Below are 13,737 nucleotides of genomic sequence, written 5' to 3'. Positions count from 1 at the left end.
GACAGCCCTTTATGTAACATGGTTAATCTCTTGGCTAACTACTAATTTGATGCCTTAATTCAGACTGATCTCCAAATTCGAGATCCATTTAAAAATGGTTGTCCATTTCTACCACTACTACCACTACTCTACCACTACTTATATCTTACATTTAACCTATATTCAAAGAAACATTATGCACTGTGCATTCTTGTTGTCCCTTTTCAGAGACTGACCATAGCACTGCCCAAACTTCGCACTGCCAGGGAGGTCATTCAAGAGTGCTCCTGTCCTCCAGGTATGTTTCCTTCTCTATGAAAGGTGGCTTCTACTCCCAGGTTGATAGAAGGAATTTAAAATATTAAATGGTTTACTATTACATTATCAGTCAACTTGACTTTCCTCAAACAGTTCAACAAAGTAGTCATAATTTTAATTAGTGTTATTCAATTGAAAACTATTCCGAGGAAGACAATGCTCAGGTATAATGTAAACTCGTACATCGCCTTGGTCCGTACAATTGCCCTTATTTTAGCGCCCCAAAAACGTAATACTTCCAGATCAACTGTAATGTCAATACCATTGTAAAGCACAATTTCTCCCCTTTCCAACAGAATCAATTACATGACCTAAACGCTGCCCGTTTCTGCATAATTCAAGCAGACAATGAGCCCCGTTGGGTCTTTTTAAAAATGGCGGGTGGGGAAGCGAAACTAATCCGTGCTTCTACACCTGCATTACTAGCTGTTTGGGGTTTTAGGCTGGGTTTCTGTACAGCACTTCGAGATATTAGCTGATGTACGAAGGGCTATATAAAATAAAATTGATTGATTGATTGATTGATAGTGAGAAGGAGAGATGTTGTGTGGGAAAATTGCTTTTTTTCACTCGATCTGTCCAACTTATCACCTTATCGCCTCTAAAATGTAAATAAAACACTATAAAGAGTTTATATAATGTGTCATTACATACCTAATTGAAGGTTTGTGTCGAATTTGAATCGGTTTTTAGGGCGGTGCTAAAGTGATCCTAGAAGTAAACAGCTGATCGCATGCAATGATGACGCAAAAAATGACTAGGTATCCCCCCTTACCCCTGTCACTGTCCATTTCTTGTTTTTAAACGATGAGAGAAGTGCTACACCTGGTGGAGAGTGATTGTAAGACAGAAATAGTTGCTTTATGCGTGCTGTACGTTACGACATGACACGTGACGATGTAACGGAGGGTCTGTTTTTTCAACTTTTCTCCAATACTATAGAGCCATTACCATGTCGATCAACGCTTGAATAGAAACCTAGTTCACACTCCCGATTTTGAAGTCAACACAGTCGCTACAGTCCCATTAGTTTTCTTTGTAGCCTCGTTTGAATGTTGCGGTTGCGCACATTTGTAAGGAATGGGGTGAGTTTACGTTAGGCATATAAGCACATCTATTTGCAAAGTGTTATTTTTGCTAAGCCTGTTAATGGTCAACATAATAAACAGTGCATTCAGAAACCCCTTGAATTTTTCCACATTTTGTTACTTTACAGCCTTATTCTAAAATTGATTAAATAAATAAAAATCCTCAATCTACACACAATACCCCATAATGACAAAGCGAAAACAGGTTTTTAGACATTTTTGCAACTGTATTCAAAATAAAAACAGAAATACCTTATTTACATAAGTATTCAGACCCTTTGCTATGAGACTCGAAATTGAGCTCAGGTGCATCCTGTTTCGATTGATCATGCTTGAGGTGTTTCTACAACTTGATTGGAGTCCATCTGTGGTAAATTCAATTGATTGGACATGATTTGGAAAGGCACACACCTGTCTATATAAGGTCCCGCAGTTGACAGTGAATGTCGGAGCAAAAACCAAGCCATGAGGTCGAAGGGATTATCCGTAGAGCTCCGAAACAGGATTGTGTCGAGGCACAGATCTGGGGAAGGGTACCAAAACACTTCTGCAGCATTGAAGGTCCCCAAGAACACAGTAGCCTCAATCATTCTTAAATGGAAGACATTTGGAACCACCAAGACTCTTCCTAGAGCTGGCTGCCCTGCCAAACTTAGCAATCAGGGGAGATGGAACTTGGTCAGGGAGGTGACCAAGAAACCCAATGGTCACTCACACAGCTGCAGAGTTCCTCTGTGGAGACTGGAGAACCAATCAGGCCTTTATGGCAGAGTGGCCAGACAGAAGCCACTTCTCAGTAAAAGGCTCATGACAGCCGCTTGGAGTTTGCCAAAAAGCACCTTAAGACTCTCAGACCATGAGAAACAAGATTATCTGGTCTGATGACACCAAGATTGAACGTCTGAATGCCAAGCATCACATCTGGAGGAAACCTGACACCATCCCTACGGTGAAGCATGGTGGTTGCAGCATCATGCTGTGGGGATGTTTTTCAGCGGCAGGGACTGGGAGACTAGTCAGCATCGAGGGAATGTGGAACAGAGCAAAGTACAGAGAGATCCTTGATGAAAACCTGCTCCAGAGTGCTCAGAACCTCAGACTGGTGGCAAAGGTCCACCTTCCAACAGGACAGCGACCCCAAGACAATGCAGGAGTGGCTTTGGGACAAGTCTCTGAATGTCCTTGAGTGGCCCAGCCAGAGCCCGGACTTGAATCTGATCGAACATCTCTGGAGAGCCCTGGAACTAGCTGTCCAGCATCACTCCCCATCCAACCTGACAGAGCTTGAGAGGGTCTGCAGGGAAGAATGGGAGAATCTCCCCAATTACAGGTGTGCCAAGTTTGTAGTGTCATACCCAAGAAAACTCGAGGCTGTAATCGCTGGCAAAGGGGCTTCAACAAAGTACAGAGTAAAGGGTCTGAATTAGGGTTGCAAAGGGTTGGAAACTTTCCAGTTAATTTCCAGAACTTTTCCTGGAAATTTTCCATGGGAAGTTAAGTCCTGCTTAAATTCATCAAAAAAAGTTAACTTATAACAGTGAACCTTTTTTGTGGGATACACATAAGGCAATTCTAGGTCTTGTGGCATATTTTGGTTAAACTATCCCCAATTCAATGGAATTGCAACCCTCTGCATGCACAGTGCATTCTGCCTTCACATGTGCAGCTGATTCTCAAGATCTTGCACACTAATGAGATGTTATTGAGCCCACACTACCACACAGTCTGAGCCAAGGACTACATGCTTTCTGGTAAGTTTTGATTACAATACTGGGTGGGGTGAATATATTTTATACGACATACATGATTTTTTTGTTAACTAGTAAATAGTAGCCTACAGCAAAGTGTGTTTAAATCATTTCTAACTTGTTAACAATTTCTGCTAGTTAGTTTTTACAATCATGTGGGTTTTAGCTTGCTTGAGCCTGCTAACTGAGGAGTGTTAATTCACCTGTTTCCATACATGTTTCATTTTAAAACATTTATCTTACAAAGGAGTTGTTTAAACTAACTGGTTAACTATTTATTTGTACATGGAATTGTATTTGTTTAAAAAATAAATAATAATAATAATCTTTACAGGAAAATGCCACGGGTACTATCTGATGTGTGGAGACATTTCAACTGCAGATAATGTTGATGGAAAAGCTGTGTACATTTGCAAATACTATGCCAAATCATATGTGAAGAATGCAACAAAGATGCAGAATCATCTGGCCAAGTGCATGAAGTTGCCTCAGCGCTCACAACAAGCAACCTCTGACAAAGGTCCCTCTACTTCTATTCGAGGTGAAAATGATGAATCAGACATCTTATCGATAGCAACAGCTCATCGTCCTCCTGGAATCACACGTTTTTTTTAACTCAATGGAGGAACGTAGTCAGAGAAATGCTGATGAATGTCTTGCTTGAGCTGTGTATGCAACTGGTTCACCTCTGATGCTCACAGACGATGTGTATTGGAAGAGATTTCTGAATGTTCTTTGCCCAGCATACACCCCTCCAACCAGACATGCTTTATCTACTAATTTGCTGGATGCAGAGTTCAACAGAGTTCAAGTGAAGGTCAAGCAAATCATATAGAAAGCAGACTGTATTGCAATCATCTCTGATGGGTGGTCGAATGTTCGTGGGCAAGGAATAATTAACTACATCATCTCCACCCCTCAACCAGTATTCTACAATAGCACAGACACAAGGGACAACAGACACACCTGTCTCTACATTGCAGATGTGCTGAAGACAGTCATCAATGACCTTGGACCACAGAAGGTATTTGCACTGGTGACAGACAATGCTGCGAACATGAAGGCTGCTTGGTCTAACGTGAATGAGTCCTAACCTCACATCACACCTATTGGCTGTGCTGCTCATACATTGAATCTGCTCCTCAAGGACATAATGACACTGAAAACAAGAGAGCCAAGGAAATGGTTAGGTATGTGAAGGGTCATCAAGTTATAGTAACAATCTACCTATCTGATGTTCAGACTCTGCTTGCAGATGTAAGAGAAGAAATCCATACTGCCCTGCCCACTTCACTGTTGCGCCAAGTAGAGGAAACTGAAGTTCTGAAATACATAAAAAAGCGTGAAGACTTCCTCAAGAAATGATGGTGGCCATGACAGACGCCAAACATGAGTTGACTTGGGGGTGTGGTTTGATGTGGGTGTTTCTTGGGTGTGTTCTTGCCACCACCAAGGCACACCTATCTGTCAGAACCAAGGGGCAGGGTTTTGGTTGAGAAGCACAGTTTCAGCTGCTCCTACAGTTTTGCTTCGGTACTGCAGTATAACTGAGACCCAGCCCCAAACATTTTTTTTCCATACACGGCCACATAGAGAAATCAGATTTGAAAATTCCTAATAAGACACTCTAGTCATCACCTTTGTGCACAAAATATCCATGAATTTTAAAAATACTTGTCGCTGATGCTGATTTTTTTCCATTACTCACAGCCGAAGATATTAACATTTTATACTCATCCAATGTCTGCCATGTTTTTGAATAATGTGATGACACTGTCGCTGCTCCCTGTGGGCACTGAGTGTTAGTGCGCATGTGATGTTGGTCCGTATATACTGGATGCAACCCGGATATAGACTGCCCATGAATCGGCGTATGCGAAAATGAGTAGATTACCTTGAAAACAATGGTTGGTCATCTTGGATGCTGTTTCTAGTTGTTATTATACCTCAGTGGTCAGAACCTTGCCTGCAGCTGTCCCCCCCCCCCCCCCCCCCACTCAATCACAACAAACAAACCTCCTGCAGTCTGAGATCAATGACTACAAGCAGATGCATGGCGAGATGCTGGAGGAAGGTTTGAATTGGTTACTAGCCTACAGAGTAATTTGAGAAGAATGCAATGGCTGAATTTACGTAGATATTCTAAATTAAGTGGTTTGGTAACTCAAATGTAGTAACAGGTCCATGTAGAATAAACAACCATTGACATAATACTCTAGAAGCAGTGTTCTGCTTAACATAACAATGTGCACGGTTTATCTTTCATTGTCATTCCTAGCCGATACAGATACTGTGCCTATCGCCATTTTGTCTGGTGGTAATGGGGCTACATTGGCGAATATGTCAATGTAGTCATACTTTCCTGTGTGGTGTCCCGTATATAACAGGAGTTCCCTGATCCTGGTGCAGAATACAGAGGGTTTCTCCTCCCCATATTGACTGATACCATTCAATAATAAGACAATTCAATTAAAAGTTGTGTCTAGTAAAAATGGTATAGTGCCAGTCTCTCTCCATTCAGAGACATCAGTAGCAAGCCCTTCTGTCAGTCTGGACTCCACATCATCTTGCAACTCCATGTGCTGGCTCCATACATGTTTCTGTGAACATATAAAGTGCCTTCAGAAAGTATTCATACCCCTTGACTTATTACACATTTTGTTGTGTTACAGCCTGAATAAAAAATGAAAGATTTTTTTTCTCTCTCCCATCTACATATAATACCCCATAATGACAAAGGGAAAACATGTTTTTAGACATTTTTGCTAATTTATTGAAAATGAAGTACAGAAATATCTCATTTGCATAAGTATTCACATCCCAGTCAATACATGTTAGAATAACCTTTGGCTGTGAGTCAAAGCTGTGAGCTGTGAGTCTTTCTGGGTAAGCTGTGAGTCTTTCTGGGTAAGTCTTTACAAGCTTTGCACACCTGGATTGTACAATATTTGCACATTATTCTTAATAAAAATTCTTCAAGCTCTGTCAAGTGAATTTGTCTACCAGTGTCTATTGGAAAATAGACTGAACCTCTAGGATTTTGCCTGTGCTTAGCTCTATTCTGTTTCTTACTATCCTAAAAACAACTCCTTAATCCTTGCCGATGACAAGCATACCCATAACATGATGCAGCCACCACCATGTTTGAAAATATGTAGTAGTGAGTGGTAGTCAGTAATGTTGTTGGGTTGGATTTGCCGCAAACATAATGCTTTGTATTCAGGTCATTGTGCCTTATTGCAAACAAGATGCATGTTTTGGAATATTTTTATTCTGTATAGGCTTCCTTTCCACTCTGACATTTAGGTTAGTATTGTGGAGTAACTACAATGTTGTTGGCCCATCTTCAGTTTTCTCCTAGCACAACCATTAAACTCTGTAACTGTTTTAAAGTCGCCATTGGCCTCATGGTGAAATCCCTGAAAGGTTTCCTTCCTCTCCGGCAACTGAGTTAGGAAGGACACCTGTATCTTTGTAGTGACTGGGTGTATTGATACACCATCCAAAGTGTAATTAATAACTTCACCATGCTCAAAGGGATATTCAATGTCTACTTTTTTTTATTTTACCCATCTACCAATATGTGCCCTTCTTTGTGAGGCATTAGAAAACCTCCCTGGTCTTTGTGGTTGAATTTGTATTTGACATTCACTGCTCAACTGAGGGACCATACAGATAATTGTATATGTGGGTTATAGAGATGGGCTAGTCATTCAAAAATCATGTTAAGCACTATGATTGCCCACAGAGTGAGTCCATGAAACTTACTTTATGATTTGTTAAGTACATTTTTACTCCTGAACACATTTAGGCTTGCCATAACAAAGGGGTTGAATACATATTGACACAAGACATTTCAGCTTTAAATTTTTTATTAATTTGTTAAAAATATAATTCCACTTTGACATTATGGGGTATTATATGTAGACCGGTGACAATACATCTCAATATAATCCATTTTAAATTCAGGCTGTAACACAGCAAAGTGTGGAAAAAGTAATGTGGTGTGAATACTTTCTGAAGGCACTATACACACATAGTCACTGTTCTATTACCAATGACAGTTAGGATAGGCACACAAACATATACTATGGTGAAGTTTGAACAAGTCAGACTATCCTACCTAATTCTGTTCTCCCCATTGACGACTGTTGGTGAGCAGGCAAGAGGTGAGTCTGGAGGTGAGGTCTTTGCCATAGCCCCATTGATGGGCATAGCAGCATAGATCAGCTCCTGGCCCCTCATCAAATATACCGGTTCGACACACAACCACATACACACACAGACACAGACACAGATTACATTATCAATGGTGGTTATCATTAGCCTGGTGGAACCAACCTGACTGCCGCCTTCACCTTTCTATTTCACTTCAGATACAGTATAATTAAATGTGAAGTGAAATAGAATGGTGAAAACATCGATCAGGCTAGACTATGCCCTGGCCTGGACATTATATGCATCTAAGAAGTAGAAAATAAGCAACAAATAATGTTAGTGTACATAAAGTATGTTTCACAATCTGGTCATCAAATGTAAAGAAGTGGGCTAGCTTCTGTATTTGTACAAATTATGAGCCTGTGAAAGCTGTTGCCACCGACAGTTGAATGTTGCTGGCCGGATACTTGCCAACATGTAGCTGACTGTTCCATTTATAGGAATACTCACAGTGGAGGGAATGTCTGCATCATGCTGATGAGGGCCACCTTGCTGGTCTTGTCTATGCTGCATGTTCGGCTGAAAACTGGACATCTCTCAAACTGCAGCAGGCAATCTTATGAGGTGGTGTTGACTGGGAGGGCCTGTGACAGGGTGATATAATAGACAGCCGAGTGGTAAATTGCATGTTGCTCTAAGGACAGGACAAAACTTTTTGCTAACGCACTTCACAACCAGATTGACTCTACTAGTTGTATCTGCTTGGCTGGAATTAGCCTGCTAGTTTACCAAGCTGGATAATTTTTTAACACAACTTTTCACATAACACACATTACCTGTCGCTGTTGATGAAGCCATCTGTGTCATCAGGGCAGTAACTTGGGTCAGTATCAGAGGCCTCATGATTGCGTGTCCTTTTCATAGGACTCGAGGGAGACTGTCAACAACGGAGGACGTGTCACAAGGGTGCTTGTGTTGCATGACACACCTTAACTATGAGGTCTTGCCTGACAAGCTGTGAAAAAAATCAAGTGAACAGTGAATTAAATCATATTTGGAGGTCGCTAAACCATTGTAATCACATTGCTGGACATGCTATGATACCCGTATTTGCTCCTTCTGGTAGGTCCCGTCATCCGTTCATGAGCAGGGGATCATTCTGACACCCAACTGTGCACGTTCTCTAACAGAAGAACAGTGTCAACGATTGTCATCATCCCTCAATTATAAACACAGATTGAGAAATAACGTAATCTCGTTTGGAAGCTAATTCTATGCTTCACAGATGTAGACTGACTGGCACTAGATTGGATTAGATACAGGCCGGTGAAGCAATTACACTATGCAACCAACTGTGACATGTATTGCTATGGCCCTGGGTTGGTTTTAGTTTGTTGCTGCTAGTTAGTACACTGCTATAGTCAGACATGAGTTAGCTAGTACCACCATGGAATTACGATGACATTGCTAAAGTAGGCAAATAATTAGTAGGAAACAACTGCCATATTATGACGTTGTCAAATTTACTTTAGAGAGATGGCAATGTTGCCATTACTGTTACTAGAAAAGTAAAATCATTGCTCGCAATGCTAATGTTAGCTAGCTAAAATATAGTGGTCCACTGTTCCCCTCAATCTTAGTTAGCTGGCTAAAGTTATACTGCATCCAAAGTCAATCTGGCGACACCACAATCATGACAAAAGGTTTTCCTACTAATTATTTGTCTTGTTTTGAAATGCTATTGTGTTTCCAAGCCAACTACGAGTTGAATTGCAGTAGGCTATTGTTAGCCAGCTATACTGAACAAAAATATAAACACAACATGTAAAGTGTTGGTCCCATGATTCACGAGATGAAATAAAGATCCCAGAAATGTTCCATACGCACAAAAACCTTATTTCTTTCAAGTTTTGTGCACAAATTTGCTAACATCCATGTTAGTGAGCATTTCTCCTTTGCCAAGATAATCCATCTACCTGACAGTTGTGGCATATCAAGAAGCTGATTAAACAGCATGATCATTACACAGATGCACGTTGTGTTTGGGACAATAAAAGGCCATTCTAAAATGTGCAGTTTTACTACACAACACAATGTCACAGATGTCTCAAGTTGAGAGGGAGCATGCTGACTGCAGGATTGTCCACCAGAGGTGTTGCCAGAGAATTGAATGTTCATTTCTCTATCATATGCCGCCTCCAACAGTTTTTTTGAATTTGTCAGAACGTCCAACCGGCCTCACAACTGCAGACCACATGTAACCACACCAACCCAGGACCTCCGCATTCGATGGCCACTGTCACGCTGGAGAAGTGTGGAGCTTGGCAAAATGGGGCATGATTTGTTGACGTAATTGTAATCCAAACCCAACCTTCATTTACTTGTTGCGATGCTTTAGACGAGACTTACTTTATGACCAAAATTATCCTATTTACACTTTGTAATACATTTTGACACTATAATAAATGTTTCTGACTCATATCGATGCTACATGGGTTTTTAGGGGCAGATGGTTTTTAGGGGCAGTTGCTCTTAACAGCCTAAAGAAGATCTATAGAAAATCTCAAGGAAGGACTGATAGTAACAAATCTGTACGCTGCTGCATGTAAGGTTTGAGAGTTTATTCTCCTGTCCGGTACTTAGACGCTTCATCCCAAATGTCAAAATGTGATTACTCACATGCCTCTGCATGACTTCAAATCAGCATGGAAATGTACAAGGGCACTTGGGTCCTAAATGGAATTCAAGCTGATACTGTATGTTGGTCCTCCCTCAAGCCCTGCCTGGATTTATATTTTGAAATGTTGAAATGTTGCCCAGGCAGGAGTTGACATTTTATATATTGTGTCTGTGTGGCGAAGGTGGATGGCACGATAGTGTTGTCTCTAGTCCTGGGACCTGGGGTCAACTGTAGCCTCACTCTCCGGGGTGGGAAGTAAGCTTGTTTGTAGTGATGTGTATGGATGGCTTCAGAGTGCAGTGCTGGCAAGAGCATAGTGATGTATCCTGGAAGAGTTGGTTTTCACCAGAGCCATGTATTTTTCTTTTCAAAATATATGTCTCTGGTTCTCAATACAGCACTGTTACTGCTCCACTTGTTGGCTTCCTTTCAACATTTTTGTCTCCGTGGTAGCATACTGTACGCCATTATTCACTCCAACAGTCCCGCCCCGTCACTCACTGCTCATCATGTTTCGAGAATAGTAGAACAGTGACATTCTGAGCTGACTGACACGGTGGTCAAGGCCAAAAGCTGAGTGCTTTTCATCAATTTTATACAGCAAGAATCTCTCACATGTGGAAGTTATAAAAAGTAAAATGTGCTTTGATTTTGACGGCGTGGGCTTCTTTTAGCCAGCTCGACCATGGAACATTAAGATTTATAACCGTCTATTGAATGAAAGCGGAGAAGACAGGGTATGCTTAGCCTTCTATTAATAAGTACACTTTTTTTTTATTCTCATCTTCTTTTATTTTCCAATACGTAGTGTTTTGCTTGAAACAGGAATGAGAGGTCTACTACAGAATCATTGGAAGGACGGGTCTCTTTATTGCTACTCATTGGTTTGAAACATTATGTGTGTCTCTGTATAATTTCACAGAAACATAGCTCACCTTTAGTTGATCGGTCCCCTGTTGTGACTGCCAAAATATTTCCAGTTTTCCACTGTACAGCATCTACAACACGGGGCAAGATGAATTCATTGGCATGGCCAACATTCAGAGATGGAATGGTTTCATGTGAGTGGGACCTGACTGAAGGTCGAAGACCTTTAGTACAGCCCCTCATCTCAAAGTTCAGGAACTGAACAGATGAATGCTTGTGCAACCGCAGGAACACGTATCTTACGTTAGTTTGAAGAGCATTGGCCTCCCAATTAAGAAGTAGACCCAAATGCTTAATGCACCGGAAGACTGTATTCTTAGCAATAACAAAAGGGTCTATTTTGTCATGGCTAGGTTGGCCTCAGGTTTTGTGTCCCCGGCTCTAAACATGAAAACACTTCAGAGGGGGAACAAAGCATGGAGTTGGCGAGTGAACATGAACTACCAAAGGTAACACAGCCTTGTCTACGCTAGCTGCACACTCAAATTTCAATTGGTTCGATTTTCATTGACAGGTGGTGCTTGTGCATTTGTTCTTTGCATCTCAAGGAATTAGCATGTTGTTGTAAAGGAAGGAAAGGCTGGATTTGTGGTATAAAAGACAGCGTTTGTAGCCCTCCATCCTTTAAAGTGCAGTGCACTGAGAAAGGGGCACTGGTTTCCTACCTTGCGTCTGTTCAGAGTTAACAATGAGCTTTATGATAAACCCTTTTCTTCCAGCACCACAAAGCATCCTTAACTCCAGTTGATGGTGCCGGTGGTCCTTCACTCGTCACCATGGTATTTTTTCACTCATGGAACTGTGGGATTAGCTAGTCTCTGTCCAAATGTTGCTATTGTGCTCTTTCAAAGAGACATGGGAGTATTTCAAAACACAAGTGCTTGAGGGGCTTGAAATGGAGGCCCTGCATTCACTGATGTTTTCTTTGGTGCTGATTTGTGACGCAGTAAACAGGCAAGCGCCTCTTGACCACTAGTGCCAAAACTGTCTAACTCTTACTGCCATACCTTTGTGAGGAAAAAGGATCGATGATGACCTGACTTTACATTTGCAATTTACTTAATTGATACATAATCTGTTGTGTATTATCTAGTTATTGCCTAAATTAATCTAGTTTACCATTACAGGATCGGTGGGTCCCCCGCGGGACGGTTGAGCTAACGTAGGCTAATGCGATTAGCATGAGGTTGTAAGTAACAAGAACATTTCCCAGGACATAGACATATCTGATATTGGCAGAAAGCTTAAATTCTTGTTAATCTAACTGCACTGTCCAATTTACAGTAGCTATTACAGTGAAATAATACGATGCTATTGTTTGAGTAGAGTGCACAATTATGAACTTGAAAAGTTATTAATAAACCAATTAGGCACATTTGGGCAGAAATGTGAAACATGAGAAACAGAAATGCAATGGTTCATTGGATCAGTCTAAAACTTTGCACGTACACTGCTGCCATCTAGTGGCCAAACTCTAAATTGAGCCTGGGCTGGAATTAAGGCCTTTTTATTGCATTTCAAAGATGATGGTACAAATAAAATTATAAAATAACGGATGTTTTTTTTCTTTGTATTATCTTTTACCAGATCTAATGTGTTATATTCTCCTACATTCATTTCACATTTCCACAACCTTGAAAGTGTTTACTTTCAAATGGTATCAAGAATATGTATATCCTTATTTCAAGTCCTGAGCTACAGCCAGTTAGATTTGGGTATGTCATTTTCGGCGAAAATTGAAAAAAAGGGTCCGATCCTTATTAAAGTGCAGACTGTCAGCTTTAATTTGAGGGTATTTTCATCCATATCGGGGGAACCATTTAGAAATTACAGTACTTTTTGTAAATTTTCCCCCCCATTTTAGGGAACCAAAAATATTGGGGCAAAATAATTGACAGTGCATTAGGAAAGTATTCCGACCTCTTGACTTTTTCCACATTTGTAACCGAACAGCTCGATTCGGTCTTATGTTAGCAAAATTTCAAATTGTGTTTTTTACATTGAATAAAAGTAGAGACTCAGAGCTACAAAATGGTATTCTCCTTCTCCTCAACCGCTCATGCTTTTGACCAAAACGTGACAAATACAACCTCAAAGAAAACTCCCTGAATTGGATGGACAACATATATAGATAACTAAAGAGGGGAGTAAAAAAAAAAGTAAAACAGCTTACTTAACAAGGTAATCCTTACACAAAGATAGTGGGTATGATTTCTTATGGGCCTCACAAATGCAATGTACATGTTGAATATCTGTGTAGAAAAATATGCCTGCGCATTGTACAAACTTCTCTTGTTCAAAAAGGAAATTGAGTCTTGAGTCAGGGGGTTTATTGAAATAACCAGTCTGTACATATTTGCCTCAAAATATGGGTAAAAGAAACAATGAAAGCTTGGTCCCTTATTGAAAGCATCTGTCCATGGTCTGTGGGAGGGCATTTGGCTGGCTTTCTGCACTGCTGTAAAATCTCTCTCCCTCCTTTCTCTTCAACATTTCACAATTTCATTGAATAAAATGTGAGGCCTTTTACTCTCTGAGACGGAAGGGGTATGGAAATGATTATGGCATGTTAAGTTTAATTGTCCAGAATCCTAGGTGATTGTTTGAATGGTTAGTTGTTTGGTAGATTGAGGGAAATGCCCCCTTCTCCCTGGGTGTCTCTAGGTATAAAACCCTCAAATCCCGATATGCGCTCTCATTTATTTTGGGTGGATGGTTTTTACCCCTCCACTAAGCTGCTCTGTCCCGTTGGAGTTTCACTATAACTTCTGGTGGTGTTGAAATAGACAAAGTCATATTTTGTGGTACCAAAGTCCTTGTCCTTAAATCCATGTTTCAT

At 40.7% G+C, this 13,737-nt stretch overlaps 1 long non-coding RNA gene across 1 annotated transcript in view; it reads left to right on the top strand.

The window, feature by feature from the left end:
- Nucleotides 1-13,737, top strand: part of LOC139538036 (uncharacterized) — a 71,207-nt gene that overhangs the window by 1,065 nt on the left and 56,405 nt on the right. Inside the window, exon 2 of the long non-coding RNA XR_011667650.1 lies at nucleotides 208-277. This is a non-coding gene — a long non-coding RNA (uncharacterized lncRNA). The remainder of the gene's footprint in view (nucleotides 1-207; nucleotides 278-13,737) is intronic.

Source organism: Salvelinus alpinus, chromosome 13 (assembly GCF_045679555.1).
Source record: "Salvelinus alpinus chromosome 13, SLU_Salpinus.1, whole genome shotgun sequence".
In the NCBI taxonomy this organism is placed as follows: Eukaryota; Metazoa; Chordata; class Actinopteri; order Salmoniformes; family Salmonidae; genus Salvelinus; species Salvelinus alpinus.
Note: the sequence above shows the minus strand (reverse complement) of the source record. Positions and strands in the feature narration are given on the sequence as shown.